Source organism: Mesoplodon mirus, assembly GCF_964341445.2.
Source record: "Mesoplodon mirus genome assembly, chromosome: 7".
Taxonomy (NCBI): Eukaryota; Metazoa; Chordata; class Mammalia; order Artiodactyla; family Ziphiidae; genus Mesoplodon; species Mesoplodon mirus.
In genome coordinates, this window is record NC_138983.1 from 115665895 (window position 1) to 115691333 (window position 25439).

Genomic DNA, 25439 nt, shown 5'->3' on the forward strand with positions numbered 1-25439 from the left:
CTCAAAGTCCACCTCCTCAATTTGGGATGATTCCTTGTCTATTCATGTACTCCACAGATGCAGGGTACATCAAGTTGATTGTGGAGCTTTAATCTGCTGCTTCTGAGGCTGCACAGAGAGATTTCCCTGTCTCTTCTTTGTTTTCACAGCTCCCGGGTCTCAGCTTTGTATTTGGCCCCGCCTCTGCGTGTATGTTGCCAGAGGCCGTCTGTTCTTTGCTCAGACAGGACGGGTTTAAAGGAGCCGCTGATTTGTGGGCTCTGGCTCACTCAGGCCGAGGGGAGGGAGGGGCACGGAGTGCGGGGCGAGCCTGCAGCGGCTGAGGCCAGTGTGACGTTGCAACAGCCCTAGGCGCGCCATGCGCTCTCCCGGGGAAGCTGTCCCTGGATCCCGGGACCCCGGCAATGGCGGGCTGCACAGGCTCCCCGGAAAGGGGGCGTGGACAGTGACCTGTGCTCGCACACAGGTCTCCTGGCGGCAGCAGCAGCAGCCCCAGCGTCCCACGCCCGTCTGTGGGGTCCACGCCTTTAGCCACGGCTCGCGCCCATCTCTGGAGTTCCTTTAAGCCACGCTCTTAATCCCCTCTCCTTGCGCACCAGGAAACAAAGAGGGAAGAAAAAGTCTCTTGTCTCTTGGGCAGCTCCAGACATTTTCCCGGACTCCCTCCCAGCTAGCCGTGGTGCACTAACCCCTTCAGGCTCTCTTCCCGTTGCCAGCCCCAGTCCTCTCCCTGCGCTCCGACTGAAACCCGATACCCGAGCCTCCGCCCCGGCAGCCGAGCAGACAAGCCTCTCGGGCTGGTGAGTGCCTGTCGGCACCGATCCTCTGTGCGGGAATCACTCCGCTTTGCCCTCCACACCCCTGTTGCTGTGCTCTCCTCCGCTACTCCGAAGCTTCCCCCTCCGCCTCCCACAGTCTCCGCCCGCGAAGGGGCTTCCTAGTGTGTGGAAACAATTCCTCCTTCACGGCTCCCTTCCTTGGTGCAGGTACCGTCCCTATCCTTTTGTCTCTGTTTATTCTTTTTTCTTTTGCCCTACCCAGGTATGTGGGGAGTTTCTTGCCTTTTGGGGGGTCTGAGGTCTTCTGCCAGCGTTCAGTAGGTGTTCTGTAGGAGTTGTTCCACGTGTAGATGAATTTCTGATGTATCTGTGGGGAGGAAGGTGATCTCCGTGTCTTACTCTTCCGCCATCTTCCCCCGGGCTCCTGCAATTGATTTCTAATCCCATAGAGTTATGGTCAACATAGATGCTTGGTATGATTTCAGTTTTCTGAAAGTTTCTTTCTTAAAATTTCCAAGGCTTTATTTGTGGCCCAAGACGTGATCTATCCTAGAGAATGTTCCATGTACACTTGAGAAGAAAGTGTATTCAGCTACTTTCAGATTGAATGTTCTGTAAATATCAATTAAGTCCATCCGATCTAATGTCTCATTTAAATCCTGTGTTTCCTTATTCTTTTTCTGTCTGGATGACCTGTCCATTGATAAGACTGTGGTATTAATGTCCCCCACTACTGTCATATTACTGTCCATTCCTCCTTTATGGCTGTTAATGTTTGCCTTATATATTGAAGTGCTCCTATGTTGGGTGTATATGTATTTACAATTGCTATATCTTCTTCTTAGTTTGATCCCTTGATCTTTACATAGTGTCCTTCTTTATTGTTACATTCTTTATTTCAAAGTCTGTTTTTTTCTGATATGAGTATTGCTCCTCCAGCTTTCTTTTGATTTCCATTTGCATGGAATACCTTTCTCCATCCCCTCAATTTCAGTCTGTATGTGTCCCTAAGATCTGAAGTGAGTCTCTTGTAGACAGCATATATACAGGTCTTGTTTTTTATCCATTCAGCCAGTCTATGTCTTTTGGTTGGAGCACTTAATCCATTTACATTTAAGATAATTATCAGTATGAATGTTCTTATTGCCATTTTGTTAATTGTTTTGGATTCTTTTTTGAAGGTCTTTTTTCTTCCCTTCATCTTTTGTTCTCTTCTCTTGTGATTTGATGTCTATCATTCATGATGTGTTTGGATTGCTTTTTCTTTTTGTGTGTGTGTGTATTTATTGTAGATTTTTAGTTGGTGGTTCCCATGAGGTTTTGATATAGCAATCTGTATATATACCAGATTGTTTTAGGTTGCTGGTCTCTTAGTTTCCATTGCATTTCCAATATCCTGCATTTGTACTCTCCTCTTCTCATAATTGCTGGTTTTGATATCATATTTGTGGTGGGATGAATTCCTACCTTTACTTTATGTTTTTCTCTACCAGTAAGTTTCTCCATTTGTAATTTTCTTGTCTCTATATGTGCCCTTTTCTTTTCTGCCTAGAGAAGTTTCTTTAGGATTTGTTGTAATGCTGGCTTGGGTGGTGGTGGTGGTGTGTTTGCTGAATTCTCTTAGCTTTTGCTTGTCTGTAAAAGTTTTGATTTCTCCTTTGAAGCTGAACAAGAGCCTTGTTGGGTAGAGTATTATTGATTGTAGGTTTTTCTCTTTTATCACCTTAAATATATCATGCCACTCTCTTCTGGCCTGCTGAGTTTCTGCTGAAAAATCAGCAGATAACCTTATAGGGCTTTCCTTGTATGTTATTTGTTGCTTTTCCTTGTTGCTTTTACTATTTTTTCTGTCTTTAATTTTTGTCAGTTTGATTAATATGTCTCTGCATGTTCCTCCTTGAATTTATCTTGTATGGGACTCTCTGCACTTCCTGGTCTTGAGTGAGTGTTCCCTTTCCCATGTCAGGGAAGTTTTTGGTTATAATCTCTTCAAATATTTTCTCCAGTTCTTTCTTTCTCTTTTCTTCTTCTGAAGCCCTTATAATATGAATGTTGGTGTGTTTAATGTTGTCCCAGAGGTCTCTGAGACTGTCCTCATTTCTTTTCATTCTTTTTTCTTTACTCTGTTCCATTGCAGTGATTTCCTCCATTCTGTCTCCCAGCTCACTTATTCATTCTTCTGCCTCAGTTATTCTTCTATTGATTCCTTCTAGTGTATTTTTCATTCCAGTTATTGAGTTGGTAATCTGTTTGTTTGTTCTTTAAATCTCCTATCTCTTTGTTAAACATCTCTTGTAACTTCTCGGTCTGTGCCTCCATTCGTTTTCAAAGATCTGCATCATTTTTACTATCATTAGTCCAAATTATTTTCTGGTAGATGCCTATTTCCACTTCACTTAGTTGTTCTTGTGGTTTTTTATCTTGTTCTTTCATCTGAAACATATTTCTCTGCCATTTCATTTTCTCTAACTTTCTGTGCTTTTGGTCTCCTTTCTGCTAGCTGGAGAGTCATAGTTTCTCCTGTTTCTCGTGTCTGCCCTCTGGTGGGTGAGGTTGGTCCTGAGGCTTGTGCAGACTTCCTGTTGAGAGGGACTGGTGCCTGCCCTCAGGTTTGTGGATCTGGGTCTTGTCCCTCTGGTGGGCAGGGTCGTGTCAAGGAAGCAGGTTTACAGGTGGCTATGAGCTCAGTATGGCTTCAGGCATCCTGTCTGCTGATGGGTGGGTCTGTGTTCCTATCCTGCTGGTTGTTTGGCCTGGGGCATTCCAGCACTGGAGTCTGTAGGTTGTTGGGTAGGGCTGAGTCTTGATGCCAGAGTGGCAACCTCCTGGGGAGCTCACAGTGATCACTATTCTCTGGGGTTTCTGTCTCCAGTGTCCTTACCCCCCCCAAGTGACACACAGCCAACCCCCATCTCTCCAGGAGACCCTCCAAGACTCATAGGTAGATTCAGCTCTGGATCCTATGAAGTTACTGTTTTGTGCTGGATCCCAGTATACGTGAAAACTTGTATTCACCCTCCAATAGTGGAGTCTCTGTTTCTCCCAGTCCTGTGGTTCTCCTATACTCCACCCCCACTGGTCTTCAAAGCCAAATGCTTTGGGTATTCCTCCTCCTACTGCCACACCCTCATGCTGGGGAACCTGATGTGGGGCTTGGAACTCTCATTTTTGTGGGAGAACCTCTGTGATATGATATTTTTCCAGTTCATGGGTCTCCCATCCAGTGGGTATGGGATTTGATTATGTTGTGAAAGTGCTCCTCCTGTCATCTCGTTGTGGCTTCTTCTTTGTCTTTGAATGTAAAATATATTTTTTAGTTAGTTTTGATTTTAGTGTTTTCATGAGAGGAGATGAGCTTAGGTCCCTCTACTCCACCCTCTTTTCCAGAATCGAGGGGCTGCTCCTTTTAGTTTTGTTGTTTGCTGCTTCTTTCCTCAGCATGTGCTGGCTGTTATCCCCTTGATATGGAATGTGCAGGTACAGCATCCCTTGCCTGCTTTGGACAGTGGGGGCAGGTCCTGGCGCCTGCTCATAGATTTCTTAGTGGTGGGAGCTATCCATACCCTTCTGGGACAGCTGGTACAGGTCCTGGTGACTGCAGGTAGATTTTCTAGTTGCAGAAGCTATATGCACTCTCCTAGGACAACAGGTGCAGGGCCTGGCATCAGCTCACGGGTCTGGTAGAGGTTGCTAGTGCCTGCCTCTGGAGCCCAAGATGGTGGCAGTGACGCACACCTGTCCCTGGAGCTCCTGTAGGTGGTGTCCAATTGCCTGGGAGTGCTCACAGGGAAAGAAGCTTTTATGGTTGTCCTACCCCTGTCTTTGTGTGACTCCTAATAATGACGATTTGCCTCTCTGGCAGGCCCAGCCTTCTTCAGATTAAACCCTCAGTTGCCACAGCCTGGTCTCTTCCAGCTGTTTCTGCACATCTCACCCTGGTCCTCTCCCTGGATCTGACCTCTGGATCCTGAGCTTCAGCACCTAGCCCCCACCTGCACTGACAGAGGAGTGTCTCAGATTGGGGAGTGCAGGGAACTCCATTTTGCCTTCCACAAACTTGTTGCTGCTCTCTCCTCTTAGGCTCCAAAACTCCCCTTCCATCCAGGCTGATATCCCCACAAGTGGAGAGATTTTCCAGGGTGCAGGAACCTTTCCTCCTTCACAGCTCCCTCCCTGGGGCACAGACCCTGTCCCCATTCTTTCTTTTTCTTTTTCCTTTTGTCCTACCCAATTACATGGAGGGTTTCTTGTCTTTTTGGATGCCTGAGGTCTTCTGTCAGCGTTCAGTAACTGTTCTCTGTAAATCTGTTCCACTTGTAGATGTATTTTCAATGTTTTTGTGGGAGAATGTGAATTCCACATCCTACACCTCTGCCATCTTGATCCTCCTGCCTCCTTCAGAGAAGTTTATATTCAATTTATTTTTAGCAAGACTATATAATTATCACAAACTGTAAGAGAGTTGATTATTTGGATATAATGAGAAATTGAAATAATTTTCTGAATAATTCATTCCAAATACATTTTGCCTGAAATATTTAAATAGTTGATTGAAAAAAAAGCACTTTTATAAATATTTTGAAGTACTAAAGTTTAAAAGGAATAATATAATACCCATGATCCCACCACTTGTTTAAGACTTTACATGTGTTTCAGTTCTCGTTTAATAAAAATAAATAAGACTTTTCCTTTGGAATTTTTCCTTCCTTTCATTGTGACAAATACCCTAATGAATTTATTGTGTTTCAAAGTCTAGTGTTTTATACATTAACTTTCTCATGTGTATCCATAAACAATAGAATTTCATTTATTTTAATTTGTATAAGTGATATTTCACTGTATAAACATTTCTCCAACTTTTTAAAAATTTTATGTTTTAAGATCTATCCTTGTTGAGACGTAGATAGCTCTAGCCCATCATTTTAATTACTATTCAACATTTCAGTGTATGACTATACTATATTTTAATGTTCATTCATCTACTCCTCTATTGATGAACACAGGTTTTGTTTTTCTAATTTTTAATTATTACAAAGTATGTTCCTATGAACATGACATTACATAAATTAAGCTACTTTACATTTCATATGATATAAATAATTGAGTTTCCTAAAGGTTACTAGAATTGGAATGATCAGATGTTGTTTACCTCAATATTCATTTGGACATAATGAATAAAGATTTCTAAACCAAGTCCATAACTTTTATAGAATAATATTCATTTTTTAAGACTTATTATGAGTCATCTTGTTGAATGCAGTAATGACCAAGGACCATTTCTTCTTCACCCAGGGCACTTTATTACTAGTTTCATTTCTGGACAAAAAGAAATTTTTATTGAATTTTGAATTTTTCTTGTTTGATGTTTTCATTTTTCTCTGAATAAATGTTATGTTTACAATCATCATTGTTCCCACTCATCCAAATTTTAAAATAATGCACATTATAAACAATGGTCTCTTAACATCGTGCTGCTGATCTGTGAAACTGAAATAATTGCTTATACTAAGGACATTTTCAGCAAATTTTGAAATGGCATGAAGAGTCAAATTATTTGCCTGAGCAGAATCAATTGTATTTCCTTGCTAAGTACAAACTAAAAATGTAGAAAAGCTCTTTAACTACTTTGATATAAAATTTTCCTTAACCTTTAAGCATTTTTTTCTCATCTTACAATTGATCTACTTCTAGACTTTTCAGAATGCCTATTTTTCATTCACTGTGAGAGGCTCCTTCTTCAGTTCAAACCAAGTTACCTTCTAACCAATGCTATATAAATAGCTCATCATATCAGAGGATGTACAATGGAGCGGGATAGGGTAGTGGTCAAGTGAACCAGAATCAGAGTGCTTAGGTTGAAATCCAGAGTCTGAAACTTATTGTCTGAAATTTAGGAACTCAATTTCTTTTGGGCCCATTGTCCACATATTTAAATTGGTATCTATTTCAGAAGATTATTGTTAGGATTAAATATGATGTTTATAAAGCTCTTATATTTGGAACACAGTAGACATTCATTCATTATTTCAACCTGTTTGTTCCATGTAGGAATAGACTATCTTATTCTGCACTTGATTCTCATATTTTATCTTTAGCCATGTTGAGTGATGTGTGATAGTTGGATTACAGACCTCATCTGGCAGTTCCAAAGAAACAGTGGGTTTGGTTATGTGGACAAAGGCATTTTGAGCTATGACTCAGAACTGAGCTAGTAATCAGCTTATTCCTACAGGTTTTTATTAGCAAAGGCATTTTGCTGATGGCTAAGTCTTAGTCATGTGATAAGCACTGACTGTTTTTATGGTAAATATCCTAATTTAAGCAGAGGTAATGTTAGGGATAGAGACATTTTCCTCTATCCTTCTAGGTTCTTCTTGTTGCTCTAAGAATTAAATTGAAATGAGTCAGATTAACAAGAGAAAATCAGACAAAATTTAATAATATGGAAGAAACCCAGGAAAAATAAGTAACTCTCCAAATGGTCCAAACCCTTAACTTAAATATCATCTTCAGCTAAAGACAAAAAAGGATGTTGGGGGTACTGGTTTGAGACCTCAGAGGGGAGGAAGACCATTCACATGGAGATGGAAAAGCAAATGTTTGGTAAAGAAATGTTTGCTAGGCCATACAGAGACAATGGGACACAGAAAGGAATTTTAATGAATAGATTTTTCTAGGTTCCTCCTTGTCTACCATACCTAGTTCATACTATAGTTATCTATGGTGATAGCTCCTTTCCTGGAATAGTCCTTCTATTCTTTTAGGAAGTTAGAGGGAAGGTAAAAGTTTCTTCCTGAGTCTTTGAGGCCCTGAATGTCTATTTTAGGGTGGTGAATTTTGCTCCCCTACAGTACGTAATAACATATATGTTAATTAAATTAAAACAAAGTTTGTGACTTAAATGACAGAGATTTATTATCTTACAGTTCTATAGAGTAGAAGTCTGTTATGGGTCTCCCTGATCTAAAATCAAGGTATCATCAGAGCTGCATTCTTCTCTGGAAGGTCTAGGAGATAACCTGTTTTCTTGTCTTTCCCAGCTTCTAGAGTCCACCTGCATTCCTTGGTTTGTGGCTTCCTTACTCCATCATATAGCCAGTAATATTGCATCCCTCTGACACTGTTTACATTGTCACATCTCTTTTTCTGACTCTTTTCTTCTTCCTTCCTCTTCTACTTTTAAGGACCCTTGTAACTACACTGAGTTCATTGGATAATCCAGGATAATTTCCCTATTTTAAAGTCAGGTGATTAGCAACCTTAATTCCATCTGCAAGCTTAATTCACTTTTGCCCCATAACCTAACATATTCACAGGTTCTAGGGATAAGGACATGGACTTTTTTTTAAAAAAAGAACCCTACTTCCTGTCCTGCTTTTGGACAGGAGGTACGGTTGTTATTCTGCCTAAAACAAGGGGAAAAAATCTAAAGGCTAAACTCTGCCTAGAACTGTAGCCTCAATTCTACTTACACATCCTTGTCTTTGAGAACTTTTTAAAAAACATATCAATTATGTAATAAAAAATCTAGGAAAGAAAGGGACTTTGCAAGATGAGTTATTTAACTTTTAAAGAATTTCTACTAGGAATATAGAAATATATTTTTCATGCTGTGGAGGCTGGAAGTCAGAAATCATGGTATCAGCATGATCAGGTTCTTGTGAGAGCTCTCTTGTAGCTTGCAGATGGCTGACTTCTCTTTTTATCCTCATATAATGACAAGAGAAGGAGGAAGCAAGCTCTCATGACACTTATAAGGGCACTAATCCTATTCCACTCCATGAGCTCCACCTTCATGACTTCATCCAATTTTAACTAATTCCCAAAAGGCCCCACCTCCTATCATCACATTCAGGTGTAGGGTTTCAACAAATTAGTTTTGGAAGGACACAAGCATTACATCCATAACAAGGACTGAATTTTATTTCTATATTTAAGAAGCAGTAGGATGTTTGGCTTGAGGAGGAAATTAAGGAGTAGTACATGGAATTTTTATAAGATGACTGCAGTATCCTTACTTCACAATCTGCCCACAGATATAGCTAGCTCTATATAATCTCTAAAAAAGCTGGGTACTCAGAAAGTTGTAATACTTAACTTATGGGTATCTTTAGACCACTAGCATCATGTTTAAAACTCCATAAAATACATTTTTTTAGACTAGAGTTTTGTATAATAGATTTCTAGCCTAGCAATCTGGAGAAATGAAGTCTCATCTTGGTTAAGATATTAACTTTTGTGTAATATTTGGCCAACCTGATAATGTTTCTGGGCTTGGTCCCTTCATCTCTACAATGAAGGCGATTACCTAGGTGATTACTAAAATAACTTTTAGCTCTAAAATGATAGTGATAGCAAACTTACATTGAATTACTTTTTCTCTGTAAACATTTTTTTTCACATTACCCCATTTAATATTCATAGCAAGCCTGTGAGTTAAGCACTGTTATTATCTTTATTTTTCAGATGAAAAGAAATTGAGTCTTTGAAAGGTTAAATAAATCACCAAGAACACACAGCTAAAAACACACAATGTAGGAGTCAGAATTCAAATTCATAACTGCCTTATCCTAGAGTCTGGGTTCTTATCCATGGGCAAACTATCTCTGTGGGTCAATAACTGTTGATAAGGAGCAATAATTTCTGAAGATGACTTGCCTTGATGGGAGGATTTCCTCTTCAAAAGAGTGATAAAAGGATCAATAGGGAGCAAGCTGGAATCAGAGCAAGGGAGATTCTGTTTCTTTCTTATTTCTGTACATACGAAAATGTCCAGGTTACATTTTTGCTATCCCAGAGTTTTTTTCATACTCAAGGTAATAAAAAAGAAGAATGTTTGTCCTAAAATATTTGCTTGGCATCTCCATATTTCTAACCATATCTGTATCTCTAACTCTGGATCTGAACATCAGCTGTGGCAAATAGAGGCCTTCGGATTAAACAGAAAACCATCTTTTGTGTCTGTTATGATAAAACATTTTGTGTCTAATGCATATAATAAAAATCACAGTGAATATAGGCATATTATTCAGAATTTTACTTTATAGACAATTTAGAGGAATGCATCTTTCTAGTATATTGAGATATGCATGGAATAATTGAAGAAAGATTAACTTACTTGGGTATATTTTTCTTTGCATGTAAAAGTTAATAGTTACTAACTTAGTTAAAACACTAGGTAGAAAATCTGCTTCTATTTCTTTGTCAATATTATTACTATACAAGAGTGAGATATACTGTAAATATTTACTCTTCTTACTATAGATACTTAAAATAGGGAAAGACATCCAAAGAAATTCTGTCTAGTAGTTTACCTATAACTTCCTGTTTTTAAAAAATCAACATGCTCATCTGCACTAGTGACAATATTTTTAAAAAATATTTGAGCTGGTATTTTCCTGTCCTGTCAGTCTTTTAAGTGACTTTATTGATCATCCTATTCTTTATAGAAGCACCAAAAATAGTAAACACTATATTTTACAAAAGAAAAAAAATTAATAAAGACAAATGACTTAATAGTGTTTACAAAAGCACATATTAAGTTGTGACTCAATAATTATATTTCTATTTTTTTAATTACAAAGAATAACATCCATGTTACCCTTTTAAAAGTGTCAATAGGGCTTCCCTGGTGGTGCAGTGGTTGAGAGTCCGCCTGCCGATGCAGGGGACACGGATTCATGCCCCAGTTCGGGAAGATCCCACATGCCATGGAGCGGCTGGGCCCATGAGCCATGGCCGCTGAGCCTGCGTGTCCAGAGCCTGTGCTCTGCAACGGGAGAGACCACAACAGTGAGAGGCCCACATACCGCAAAAAAAAAGTGTCAATAAAAGTCACATATATCGGGCTTCCCTGGTGGCGCAGTGGTTGAGAGTCCGCCTGCCGATGCAGGGGACACGGGTTTGTGCCCCGGTCCGGGAAGATCCCACATGCCGCGGAGCAGCTAGGCCCGTGAGCCATGGCCGCTGAGCCTGTGCCTCCGGAGCCTGTGCTCTGCAATGGGAGAGGCCACAACAGTGGGAGGCCCGTGTACTGCAAAAAAAAAAAAAAAGTCACATATAGCAAAATTGAATGAGATATTCTACTTAGACGTTTTTATTTAACTCTTTCTTCCTTTGTCTCTCTGCTGTAGCAAATAGCATTTTCCCCAGAAAATATAATTCTGAGGATTGGAAATCTTAAGCTTTCCTAATTTTTAAAAATAAATCTGGTCTACTTTTTTGACTTTCGAATATTCCACGTCAATCATTCCATATATTTACCAGCATTATGAGGTCATAATAGTGAACTATATGAGGATCAGAATATAATGTTGCAGTTATTTTTATAGTAAAAGTCATATATATATATATTTACCTAATAGCTCACTTTTATAAGTTTAATTGCTTATGGTTGTCAGAATCAATATATAAATATATAATAATTACTGTGTAATAATGGTTAGTTATTATTTCATTGTTATGAAATGAAAAAGTGGGTCTGGCAATTTTGATGTTTTTTGTAGTTTGACTATTTGGCATAGGTTTGGTCTATATGATAAGGATCTAGATTAAATGTAGAAATATTTCTGGTCCTATATTAGGGCACATTCCTTACTCTAGATTAAGGGTGTTTCTCTTTTCCCATGACAGTAATGATAAAATGTTAATTACCTACCTTAGGGTGCAGAATTTAAAGACATGAATCTGGTCCATGTCAATAGTTCTAATATGGCAGACATCTATTAATTTCATACAAAAGAGGAATTTCTATGAATTACAAAAAACAGCTATTTTATTGGCCATAAATAATATCTTTACAAATAACACCAAGTTTAACTAAATTCTTTACATTATCTAGATCACTATAAACTGAAAATTAGTTACTGAGATAATTGAGCATAATCTAAAGCAAGAGGGAAATCCAGTGCACATCCTCCTTTTTCTTTCTCCACTAAAAATGGCACCAATGCAAGTGACTGGGTTGTCAATGTTTATTTTGCAATTAATAAAGGATAAAGGTACTTTCTGAATTTTTTTAGATGTTCACATTTTAGCTAAATGGGCCAAGTAGAAAAGTAATTTTTAAACATTTGTTGGCTATGAAACCAATTTAAGTAAACTCTGATTTAAAAATCCAAACTAGAACATAGTTAAATGTAGTGTTGTTAAGGTATTGGGAGATGGTATAGAATTTAAGGAAATCTTAAGTTTGGTGTGTTTATGCTTTTCCTGACATATTTTCAATGCATACTCATGTGTGTACTTTTCTGGAAGGATGTTTTTTCTAATACATTAGATTTCCAAAATGACCCATAGTTTGGAAAATTTTTTAAATTGCTTCTGGCTGATTAAATAAATGAATGACCAAATAAAACACATCAGGAGACCCAGTTCACATTAATGTTCTAACACTAATTAGTTTATGACCCTAAATAACTCACATGAATAATCTTATCTTCTGTTTCCTCATGAATTAGAAAAAAAAACAATTAGGTCTGTATTATTTCCAAAATTTTTACACTAAATCCTGGAAAAGAAGAAAGACATTAGTGGGAAAGTAGTGAAATCTAAATAAAGTCTTTAGTTTAGTTAATAACATACTATTATTAATCTCTTAGTTATGACAAATGTACCAGGATTATGTAGAATGTTAACACTAGGGGAAACTGAGTAAAGAGTATAGGGGAACTCGTACTATCTTTGCAACATTTCTGTAAATGAGAATGTAAGGACTACAAACAAAATTTCTATTAAATTAAGTTCTGTGTCTAAAACAAAAATTAAATTATTCTAAAATAAAATATTTATTTTAAAAAAGTATCATAGTTTTAACATCTAGTGAGGCTGAGAATTTATTTTTAACTTAGAAAATAGTGGATCTTATATGTTATTGAGACCCAGTGCATGTTTTTGAGCCAGTAAACCACATGATCAAAGGAAAACTTATTTGGAGGTAATGTTCCACATGGAGGGAATAAGGAAAACTAGAGGAATATGAGTATTGAAAGGCAACATTATTGTTCTAAACTTGAGCTAGGACTGAGGTTGTGAGAATGGAAGGAAAGCATATGAAAGTATAAAGGTATGAATATCTTTAAAGAAATAATTAACAGGGCTGACTAGGCAAAATCACATAGCCATTATATGTATTGTGTGGTCAACACTGGGCCTTGGAAGTGGGAAGTCATGTTTACTGCCCTTTAAGAATAATAATGCCTTATGAATTTATCTTTTTCTTTCAAAATTCAAGATTTAGCATGTAATCAAACTTTTTCTAAATAAATCAATTTCTCTTTATCCCTTTTTCTCATTTATAAGCATTTTTCTTTAAATGAATTGGAAAATTTTATATTTTATTACATTGGATTATTATATTAAGTAAATAGGTATGTTTCAATTCCACTCAAAACAAAGCAGTCTACCTCCAAAAAAATGATCATGATTTGTACTATGAGAATATATCTTAAAAGGTAATAAAATAGAATATGTTGGGAAAAGTCATTTTTAAACTAGAAAATTGCAATTGGTCTTAATTGGGACTTAGCCTTTTAGCAGTTAGTTCCTTTCACTGTTCTTTTGTGTGTGACATAGTCTTTTAGCAGTTAGTTCCTTTCACTGTTCTTTTGTGTGTAACACTTTGTGCACACTGAGAAATCTCTTATCTTAATGCTACGCTCAAGAATTATTTTCATGGCTCTGATTAAACTGCAAAAATTCTCATACTTCAGTCACCCATTACTAAATCAAAATTGCTCTGTGATCAGCTTTTATGATGTTGGCCAACACAACAGTGTTTTCTCTGGAGATCTTACTTGAGACATTTTCAGAATTACAAGTCTAAAACTAACATGTTAGAACATGTTGTTTCACATGACCTTCTATAATTGGACTAGTATATAAATTGTCAACCACCATTAAATGTTTGGGTCACAAATAATCTTTGGAATAAATTAGATCAAAATCTTTCCTTTTCCACAATGAAATTGAGAACCAAAGAATTATTTTTTTCTAGAATTTCATTTTATTTTATTTTTTCACAACTTTATTGGAACGTAATTGCTTTACAATGTTGTGTTAGTTTCTGCTGTACAACAAAGTACAAGCTATATATATACATATATCCCCATATTCCCTCCCTCTTGAGCCTCCCTCCCACCCTCCCTATCCCATCCCTCTAAGTCATCACACAGCATCGATTTGATCTTCTTGTGCTATGCAACAGCTTCCTATTAGACATCCATTTTGCATTTGGTAGTGTATATATGTCAGTGCTATTCTCTCACTTCATCCCAGCTTCCCCTTCCCCCTCTGTGTCCTCAGGCCCATTCTTTACATCTGGGTCTTTTTTCCTGCCCTGCCATTAGGTTCATCAGTACCACTTTTTCAGTTTCCATATATATGTGTTAGCATATGGTATTTGTTTTTCTCTTTCTGATTTATTTCAGTCTATATGACAGATTCTAGGTCCATCCGCCTCACTACAAATAACTCAATTTCACTCCATTTTACAGCTGAGTAATATTCAATTGTATACTTATGTCACATCTTCTTTATCCATTCATCTGTTGATGGACATTAGGTTGCTTCCATGTCCTGGCTACTGTAAATAGTGCTAAAATGAACATTGTGGTACATGTCTCTTTTTGAATTATAGTTTTCTCAAGATATATGCCAAGAAGTGGGTTTGCTGGGTCATATGGTAGTTCTATTTTTAGTATTTTAAGGAACCACCATACTGTCCTCCATAGTGGTTGTATCAATTTATATTCCCACTAACAGTGCAGGAGGGTTTACTTTTCTCCACACCCTCTCCAGAATTTATTGTTTCTAGACTTTTTGATGATGGCCATTCTGACTGGTGTAGATGATACCTTATTTTGGTTTTGATTTTCATTTCTCTAATGATTAGTGACATTGAGCATCTTTTCATGTATTTGTTGGCTATCTGTATGTCTTCTTTGGAGAAATGACTATTTAGGTCTTCTGCCCATTTTTTGATTGGATTTTTTTTTTTTAATATTGAGCTGCATGAGCTGCTTGTATATTTGGAGATTAATCCTTTGTCTGTTGCTTCACTTGCAAATATTTTCTCCAATTCTGAGAGTTGTCCTTTTGTCTTGTTTATGGTTTTCTTTGCTGTGCAAAAGCTTTTAAGTTTCATTAGGTCCCATTTGTTTATTTTTGTTTTCATCTCCATTTCTCTAGGAGGTGGGTCAAAGAGGATCTTGCTGTGATTTATGTCATAGAGTGTTCTGCCTATGTTTTCCTCTAAGAGTTTTATAGGGTCTGGTCTTACATTTAGATCTTTAATACATTTGGAGTTTATTTTTGTGTATGGTGTTAGGGAGTATTCTAATTTCATTCTTTTCCATGTAGCTGTCCAGTTTTCCCAGAACCACTTATTGAAGAGGCTGTCTTTTCTCCACTGTATATTCTTGCCTCTTTCACCAAAGATAAGGTGACCATATGTGTGTGGGTTTATCTCGGGGCTTTCCATCCTGTTCCATTGATCTATATTTCTTTTTTGTGCCAGTACAATACTGTCTTGATTACTGTAGCTTAGTAGTATAGTTTGAAGTCAGGGAGCCTACTTCCTCCTGTTCCATTTTTCTTTCTTAAGATTGCTTTTGCTATTCAGGGTCTTTTGTGTTTCCATACAAATTGTAAAATTTCTTGTTCTAGTTCTGTGAAAAATGCCATTGGTAATTTGAGTGGGATTGCATTGAATCTGTAGATTTCTTTGGGTAGTCTAGTCATTTTCACAATATTGATTCTTCCAATCCAGGAGTATGGTATATCTCTCCATCTGTTTATATCATCTTTGATTTATTTTATCAGTGTTTTATAATTTTCTGAGTACAGGTCTTTGACCTCCATAAGTAGGTTTATTCCTAGGTAGTTTACTCTTTTTGTTGCAGTGGTAAATGGGATTGTTTCCTTAATTTCTATTTCTGATCTTTCATTGTTAGAGTATAGGAATGCAAGAGATTTCTGTGCATTAATTTTGTATTCCACAACATCACCAAATTTATTGATTAGTTCTAGTAGTTTTCTGATAGCGTCTTTAAGATTTCTATGTATAGTATGATGTCATTTTCAAACAGTGACAGTTTTGCTTCTTTTCAATTGGGAGCCCTTTTATTTCTTTTTCTTCTCTTAGTTCTGTGGCTAGGACTTCCAATACAATGTTCAATAATAGTGGGGAGAGTGGACATCCTTCTGTTATTCCTGATCTTACAGGAAATGCTTTAAGATTTTCACCATGGAAAATGATGTTTCCTTCGGGTTTGTCAAATATGACTCTTGTTGTGTTGAGGTAGGTTCCCTCTATGCCCACTTTCTGGAGAGTTTTTATCATAAATCAGTGTTGAATTTTGTCAGCTTTTTCTGCATGTATCAAGAATATCATATGATTTTTATTTTTTAATTTGTTAATATGGTGTATCACATGGATTGTTTTGCATATATTGAAGAATCCTTGCATCTCTGGGATAAATTCCACTTGAACATGGTGTATGATCTCTTTTAATGTGCTGTTGGATTCTGTGTGTTAGTATTTTGTTGAGAAATTTTGTGTGTATGTTCTTCAGTGATATTGGTCTATAATTTTCTTTTTTTGTGATATCTTTGTCTGCTTTTGGTATCAGGGTAATGGTGGCTTCATAGAACGAGTTTGGGAGGGTTCCTCCCTGTGTAATTTTTTGGAAGAACTTCAGAAGAATAGGTGTTAACTCTTCTCTAAATGTTTGATAGAATTCACCTGTGAAGCCCTGTGGTCCTGGACTTTTGTTTGTTGGAAGATGTTTAATTACAGTTTCAATCTCATTACCTGTGATTGGTCTGTTTATATTTCTAATCCTTCCTGGTTCAATCTTGGAAAGTTGTATCTTTCCATGAATTTGTCCATTTCTTCCAGGTTGTCCATTTTTTTGGCATATAATTGCTTGTAGTAGTCTCTTAATGATCTTTTGTATTTCTGCAGTGTCTGTTGTAACTTCTCCTTTTTCATTTCTAAATTTACTGATTTGACTCCTCTCCCTTTTTTTCTTGATGAGTCTGGCTAAAAGCTTATCAATTTTGTTTATCCTCTTAAAGAAGAAGTTTTAGTTTTACTGATCTTTGCTATTGATTTCTGTTTCTATTTCATTTACTTCTGCTCTGATCTTTATGGTTTCCTTCCTTCAACTAACTTTCGATTTTCTTTGTTCTTCTTTTTCCACTTGCTTTAGGTGTAAGATTAGATTATTTCAGATTTTTCTTCTTTCTTGAGATGAGCTTGAATTGCTATAAACTTCCCTCTTAGAACTGCTTTTGCTGTATCCCATGGGTTTTTTTTTTTCTTTCAGAGATTGTTTTATTTCTTGAAACACTTCAAATAAACATTCATATTGAGGAGACACTGATTTTCACCTCCAGAAATGAATTGAAATTCAGAGATGTTTGGTTGGATTTTTAAAATAAATTTCTACATACCATGCGTTATAGGCACAAATTCTTTTAAATTTTCAATATTATAATGTGTATTAACTTGGCATTATCCTGCCTCAAGTGCCAAAATTTCTGATTTGAAATTCTAAAATTCTGATAACTTATTTGCTATCTGCATCTAATCTTACCTGAAGTGATGAGATTCTTTGCTTTTTGCATTGTATTTTTTTTTGTTTATATTTTTTACATCTTTATTAGAGTATAATTGCTTTACAATGCAGTATTAGTTTCTGCTTTATAACAAAGTGAATCAGTTATACATATACATAAGTCTCCATATCTCTTCCCTCTTGTGTCTCCCTCCCTCTCACCCTCACTATCCGACCCCTCCAGGTGGTCACAAAGCACCGAGCTGATCTCCCTGTGCTATGTGACTGCTTCCCACTAGCTATCTATTTTATGTTTGGTAGTATATATATGTACATGCCACTCTCTCACTTTGTCCCAGCTTACACTTCCCCCTCCGCATATCCTCAAGTCCATTCTCTAGTAGGTCTGCATCTTTATTCCCATTTTGTCCCTAGGTTCTTCATGACATTTTTTTTTTTTAGATTCTATATATATATGTGTTAGCATATAGTATTTACTTTTCTGTTTCTGACTTACTTGACTCTGTATAACAGAATCTATGTCTGTTCACCTCACTACAAATAACTCAATTTTGAATCTTTTTATGACTGAGTAATATTCCACTGTATATATGTGCCATATCTTCTTTACCATTCATCTGTTGATGGACACTTAGGTCGCTTCCATGTCCTGACTATTGTAAATAGAGCTGCAATGAATATTTTGGTACATGTCTCTTTTTGAATTATGGTTTTCTCAGGGTATATGCCCCGTAGGGGGCTTTCTGTGTTGGATGGTAGTTTTATTTTCAGTTGTTTAAGGAACTTCCATACTGTTCCCCATAGTGGCTGTATTAATTTACATTCCCACCAACAGTGCAAGAGGGTTCCCTTTTCTCCACACCCTCTCCAGCATATATTTTTTGTAGATTTTTTGATGATGGCCATTCTGACTGGTGTGAGACGATATCTCATTATAGTTTTCATTTGCATTTCTCTAATGATTAGTGATGTTGAGAATCCTTTCATGTGTTTGTTGGCAATCTGTATATCTTCTTTGGAGAAACGTCTATTTAGGTCTTCTGCCCATTTTTGGATTGGGTTGTTTGTTTTTTTTTCTTTATATTGAGCTGCATGAACATCTTGTAAATTTTGGAGATTAATTCTTTGTCAGTTGCTTCATTTGCAAATATTTTCTCCCATTCTGAGGGTTGTCTTTTCATCTTGTTCATGTTTCCTTTGCTGTGCAAAAGCATTTAAGCTTCATTAGGTCCCATTTGTTTATTTTTGTTTTTATTTTCATTTCTCTAAGAGGTGGGTCAAAAAGGATCTTGCTGTGATTTATGTCATAGAGTGTTCTGCCTATGTTTTCCTTTAAGAGTTTTATAGTGTCTGGCCTTATATTTAGATCTCTAATCCATTTGAGTTTATTTTTGTGTATGGTGTTAGGAAATGTTCTAATTTCATTCTTTCCCATGTAGCTGTCCCGTTTTCGCAGCACCACTTATTGAAGAGGCTGTCTTTTCTCCACAGTATATTCTTGCCTCTTTTATCAAAGATAAGGTGACCATATTTACGTGGGTTTATCTCTGGGCTTTCTATCCTGTTCCATTTATTTATATTTCTGTTTTTGTGCCAGTACCATACTGTCTTGTTTCCTGTAGCTTTGTAGTATAGTCTGAAGTCAGGGAGAATGATTCCTCAGGCTCCGTTTTTCTTTCTTAAGATTGTTTTGGCTCTTTGGGCTCTTTTGTGTTTCCATATAAATTGTGAATTTTTTTGTTCTAGTTCTGTGAAAAATGCCAGTGGTAGTTTGATAGGGATTGCATTGAATCTGTAGATTGCTTTGGGTAGTAGAGTCATTTTCACAATGTTGATTCTTCCAGTCAAAAAACATGATATATCTCTCCCTCTATTTGTATCATCTTTAATTTCTTTCATCAGTGTCTTATAATTTTCTGCATACAGGTCTTTTGTTTCCTTAGGTAGGTTTATTCCTAGATATTTTATTCTTTTTGTTGGTTGCAATGGTAAAGGGCAGTGTTTTCTTAATTTCACTTTCAGCTTTTTCTTCATTAGTGTACAGGAATGCCAGTGATTTCCGTGCATTAATTTTTAATCCTGCTACTTTTCTAAATTCATTGATTAGCTCTAGTAGTTTTCTGGTAGCATCTTTAGGAATCTCTATGTATAGTATCATGACATCTGAAAACAATGACAACTTTGTGTTATGTTTTCAGATTTGGATTCCTTTTATTTCTTTTTCTTCTCTGATTGTGGTGGCTAAAACTTCCAAAACTATGTTGAATAATAGTGGGGAGAGTGGGCAACCTTTTCTTGTTACTGATCTTATTGGAAAAGGTTTCAGTTCTTCACCATTGAGGACGATGTTGGCTGTGTGTTTGTCATATATGGCCTTTATTATGTTGAGGAAAGTTCCCTCTATGCCTACATTCTAGAGGGTTTTTATCATAAATGGGTGTTGAATTCTGTCGAAAACTTTCTCTGCATCTATTGAGATCATCATGTGGATTTTCTCCTTCAATTTGTTACTGTGGTGTATCATATTGATTGATTTGCATATATTGAAGCATCCTTGCATTCCTGGGATAAACCCCCCTTGATTATGGTGTATGATCCTTTTAATGTGCTGTTGGATTCTGTTTGCTAGTATTTTGTTAAGGATCTTTGCATCTATGTTCATCAGTGATATTGGCCTGTAGTTTTGTTTCTTTCTCGCAACTTTGTCTGGTTTTGGTATCAGGTTGATGGTGGCCTCGTAGCATGGGCTTGGGAGTGTTCCTCCCTCTGCTATATTTTGGAAGAGTTTGAGAAGGATAGGTGTTAGCTCTTCTCTAAATGTTTGATAGAATTCTCCTGTGAAGCCATCTGGTCCTGGGTTTTGTTTATTGGAAGATTTTAATCACAGTTTCAATTTCAGTGCTTGTGATTGGTCTGTTCATATTTTTTATTTCATCCTGTTTCAGTCTTGGAAGGTTGTGCACTTCTAGGAATTTGTCCATTTCTTCCAGTCTGTCCATTTAATTGACATATAGTTGATTGCAGTAATTTCTCACCATCCTTTGTGTTTCTGCAGTGTCAGTTATTACTTCTTTTTCATTTCTAATTCTATTCTAATTCTACCTAATGCATTCTTTTCTTGATGAGTCTGGCTAATGGTTTATCAATTTTGTTTATCTTCTCAAAGAACCAGCTTTTAATTTTATTGATCTTTGCTATTGTTTCTTTCATTTCTTTTTCATTTATTTCTGATCTGATCTTTATGATTTCTTTCCTTCTGTTAACTTTGGGGTTTTTTTTTGTTGTTGTTCTTCTTCTTTCTCTAATAGCTTAAGATGTAAGTTTAGGTTGTTTATTTCTGATGTTTCTTGTTTCTTAAGGTAGGATTGTATTGCTATAAACTTCCCTCTTCGAACTGCTTTTGCTACATCCTATAGGTTTTTGGTGGTCGTGTTTTCATTTTCATTTGTTTCTCGGTATATTTTGATTTCCTCTTTGATTTCCTCAGTGATCCCTTGGTTATTAAGTAGTGTATAGTTTAGCCAACATGTGTTTGTAATTTTTACAGATTTCTTCCTGTAATTGATATCTAGTCTCATAGCATTGTGGTCGGAACAGATACTTGATATGATTTCAATTTCTTCAATTTACCAAGGCTCGATTTATGACCCAAGGTATGATCTATCTTGGAGAATGTTCCATGAGCACTTCAGAAGAATGTGTATTCCTTTGTTTTTGGATGGAATGCCGTATAAATATCAATTAAGTCTATCTTGTTTAATGTATCTTTTAAAGCATGTGTTTCCTTATTTATTTTCATTTTTGATGAACTGTCCTTTGGTGAAAGTGGGGTGTTAAAATCCCCTACTATTATTGTGTTACTGTGGATTTCCCCTTTTATGGCTTTTAGTATTTTCCTTACATATTGAGGTGCTCCTATGTTGGGGGCATAAATATTTACAATTATTTTATCTTCTTCTTGGATTGATCCCCTGATCATTAGGTAGTATCTTTTTTTGTCTCTTGAAATAATCTTTGTTTTAAAGTCCATTTTGTCTGATAGGAGAATTGCAACTCCAGCTTTCTTTTGATTTCCATTTGCATGGAATATCGTTTTCCATCCCCTCACTTTCAGTCTGTATGTGTCCCTAGGTCTGAAGTGGGTCTCCTGTAGACAGCATATATATGGGTCTTATTTTTGTATCCATTCAGCTAGTTTATCTTTTGGTTGGAGCATTTAAGCCATTTACATTTAAGGAAATTATCAATATCTATGTTCCTATTACCATTTTGTTAACTGTTTTGGGTTTGTTATTTTAGGTCTTTTCTTTCTCTTGTGTTGCCTGCCTAGAGAAGTTCCTTCAGTATTTGTTATAAAGCTGGTTTTGTGGTACTGAATTCTCTTAGTTTTTGTTTCTCTGTAAAGGTTTTAATTTCTCCATCAAATCTGAACGAGATCCTTGCTGGGTAAAGTAATCTTGGTTATAGGTTTTGTTTAAATATGTCCTTCCTCTCCCTTCTGGCTTGTAGAGTTTCTGCTGAAAGATCAGCTGTTAACCTTATGGGGATTCCCTTTTATGTTATTTGTTGTTTTCCCTTGCTGCTTTTAATATTTTTTTCTTTTTATTTAATTTTTGATAGTTTTATTTATATGTGTCTTTGTGTGTGTCTCCTTGGATTTATTGTGTATGGGGCTCTCTGTGCTGCCTGGGCTTGATTAACATTTTCCTTTCCCATAGTAGGGCAGTTTTCCACTCTAATCTCTTCAAATATTTTCTCAGTCCCTTTCTTTTTCTCTTTTTCTTCTGGGACCCCTGTAATTCGAATGTTGGTGTGTTTAATGTTGTCCCAGAGGTCTCTGAGATTGTCCTTAATTATTTTCATTCTTTTTTCTTTATTCTGCTCTGCAATAATTATTTCCACCATTTTATATTCCAGGTCACTTATTGGTTCTTCTGCCTCAGTTATTCTGCTATTGATCCCTTCTAGAGAATTTTTAATTTCTTTTATTGTGTTGTTCATTCACTGTTTGTTTGCTTTTTATTTCTTCTAGGTTCTTGTTAAACATTTCTTGTATTTTCTTCATTCTATTTCCAAGATTTTAGATCATCTTTACTGTCATTATTCTGAATTCTTTTTCAGGTAGTCTGCCTATTTCATCTTCATTTGTTAGGTCTGGTGGGTTTTTGCCTTGCTCCTTCATCTGCTGTGTGTTTCTCTGTCTTCTCATTTTGCCTAACTTACTGTGTTTGAGGTCTCCTTTTTGTGGGCTGCATGTTCTTAGTTCCCATTGTTTTTGGTGCCTGTCCCCAGTGGCTATGGTTGTTTCAGTGGTTTGTGTAGGCTTCCTGGTGGAGGGGCCTAGTGCCTGTGTTCTGGTAGATGAGTCTGGATCTTGTCTTTCTGGTGGGCAGGTCCACGTCTGGTGGTGTGTTTTGCGGTTTCTGTGGCCCTATTATGATTTTATGTAGCCTCTCTGCTAATGGATGGGATTGTGCTTCTGTCTTGCTAGTTGTTTGGCATAGGGTGTCCAGCACTGTAGCTTTCTGGTCATTGAGTGGAGCTGGGTCTTGGCATTGAGATAGAAATCTCTGGGAGGTTTTCACTGTTTGATATTACGTGGAACTTTGTGGTCTCTTGTGGACCAGTGTCCTGAACTTGGCTCTCCCACTTCAGAGGAACAGCCCTGATGTCTGGCTGGAGCACCAAGAGCCTGTAATCCACATGCCTCAGAATAAAAGTAGAAAAAAATAAAGAAATAAAGAAGATAAAAGAAAAGAAAGTAAAATAAAATAAAATAAATATTAAAATAAAATAATTATTAAAAAACTTAAAAAGAAAAGAAAGATAGACAGAAGAGAGCAACCAAACCAAAAATCAACTCCACCAATGATAACAAGTGCTAAAAACTATAGTAAAAATAAAATTTTAAAAAAAGGACAGATAGAACCCTAGGGCAAATGGTAAAAGCAAAGCTATACAGACAAAATCACACACAGAAGCATAGACATACACACTCACAAAAAGAGAAAACGAGAAAAAAAATATTTATATATATATATCATTGCTCCTAAAGTCCACCTCCTCAGTTTGGTATTATTCATTGTCTATTTAGGTATTCCACAGATGCAGGGTACATCAAGTTGATTGTGGAGATTTAATCTGCTGATCCTCAGCCTGCTGGGAGGAATTTCCCTTTCTTTTCTTTGTTCACACAGCTCCTGGGGTTCAGCTTTGATTTGGCCCCACCTCTGCGTTTAGGTCGCCTGAGGGCATCTGTTCTTTGCTCAGACAAGATAGGGTTAAAGGAGAAGCTGATTCAGAGGCTCTGGCTCACTCAGGCCTGGGGTAGGGAGGGGTACAGAATGCGGGACCATCCTGTGGTGGTGGAGGCCGGTGTGACGTTGAACCAGTGTGAGGCACACGGTGTGTTCTCCTGGGGAAATTGTACCTGGATCACGGGACCTTGCAGTGGCAGGCTGCACAGACCCCCAGCAGAGGAGGTGTGGATAGTGACCTGTGCTTGCACACAGGCTTCTTGGTAGCTGCAGCTGCAGCCTTAGTGTCTCATGCCCGTCTCTTGGGTCCGTGATGATAGCCGTGGCTCGCACCTGTCTCTGGAACTCCTTTAAGTGATGCTCTTAATCCCCTCTCCTCGTTCACCAGGAAACAAAGAGGCAAGAAAACATCTCTTTCCTCTTCGGCACCTACAGACTTTTTCCTGGACTCCCTCCCTGCTGGCTGTGGCACACTAGTCCCTTCAGGTTGTGTTCACACAGACAGCCCCAGTCCTCTCCCTGCATTCCATAGGTTTTGGTTCATCGTGTTTTCATTGTATTTTGTTTCTATGTATTTTTTAATTTCTTCTTTGATGTCTTCAGTGATCTCTTGGTTATTTAGCAGCACACTGTTCAGCCTCCATGTGATTGTGATTTTTACAGTTTTTTTTTCCTGTAATTGATTTCTAATCTCATAGCATTGTTGTTGGAAAAGATGATTGATAAGATTTCAATTTTCTTAAATTTTCCAAGGCTTGATTTGTGATCCAAGATGTGATCTCTTCTGGAGAACAGAACCAGAGAATTTAAATGACTTAAAGAAGTCCTGTGGTTTTCAAAAGATTCTTCAATCACTGTCTACCAACACAGATGTTTCTCTTTCTTCATATAATGAAGATCATGGATCTAAATTTATATGAATAGCCAGAGGGGCACCATTTGTCCCCATTGGAATGGCAGGTTTTGCAGCAATCGTTGTGTATGAATTATATAAATTGAAGAGAAGAGAAAATACTAAAATGTCCATTCACCTGGTTCACATGTGCCTGACAACCCAAGGCTTTGTTGGAGGAACAATGACTCTTGGTATGGACTATTCTATGTATCAGGAATTCTGGCCAAAAGCTAAACCTTAGAAGAGATGCAGTCTTGGTCTTGTTGATAGTGCTTGCTTTAGTCAGACATCTCATATTGAGGTTATAGGTTTATGTTGAAAATAAATTGTTTGAGTGGGTGAGACAATAACATGGTAATTTGAAACTGGCTTCTTTTTTTGCAGGTTTGATTTGCCTGGTCACGAAATTATTGGTGACTAGCTCACTAACTATGTCATTCAGGGGAATCAAATTAGCACAAAAGAAACATGTCACTTTTACATGCACATGATAATGGTAAAATGTCCACCTTCTTAAGCTCTCCTCATGAAATTAGTTTTAAAGAAGAGAACAAGCCAATCGTGAAATACTCCTAGCTGCTACAAAATATCACATGCTTTTGACGTTACATAGGAATCCTATTTGCTTTATGGCATTCAGTTTTTAGGACTGGTTTGCTCTTGAAGAACCCTTTCAGAACAATGCATAGAATATAATATTATAATATTATAAGCCTCCCCACACTGACAAATTGTGTGTGTTTAAACCAAACATGAAAACTGATAACAGAGATGCTTAGAAGTAGTATTTATTTCAGGATCATACTTGTAAATATGATAATAACTTAATTTTGGATCCTAGTTTTGCTTTTTTGTTATTGCAGAATTTTATTTTGCTGCTGCTATTTTAGAATAATTTTTAAATGTCATCTTCAAGCAGAAATATGTA

At 37.0% G+C, this 25439-nt stretch overlaps 1 protein-coding gene and 1 pseudogene across 2 annotated transcripts in view; both read left to right on the plus strand.

Moving 5' to 3' along the window:
- GUCY1A2 (guanylate cyclase 1 soluble subunit alpha 2) overlaps positions 1 to 25439 on the plus strand; it is a gene marked incomplete at its 5' end in the record, with an annotated part of 408577 nt that overhangs the window by 365054 nt on the left and 18084 nt on the right. The gene's annotated exons all lie outside the window — the stretch shown is intronic.
- Positions 23704 to 24752, plus strand: LOC309808124 (HIG1 domain family member 1A, mitochondrial-like; annotated as a pseudogene). Its single transcript has 2 exons — positions 23704 to 23764; positions 24459 to 24752. The product of its transcript is annotated as an HIG1 domain family member 1A, mitochondrial-like (transcript).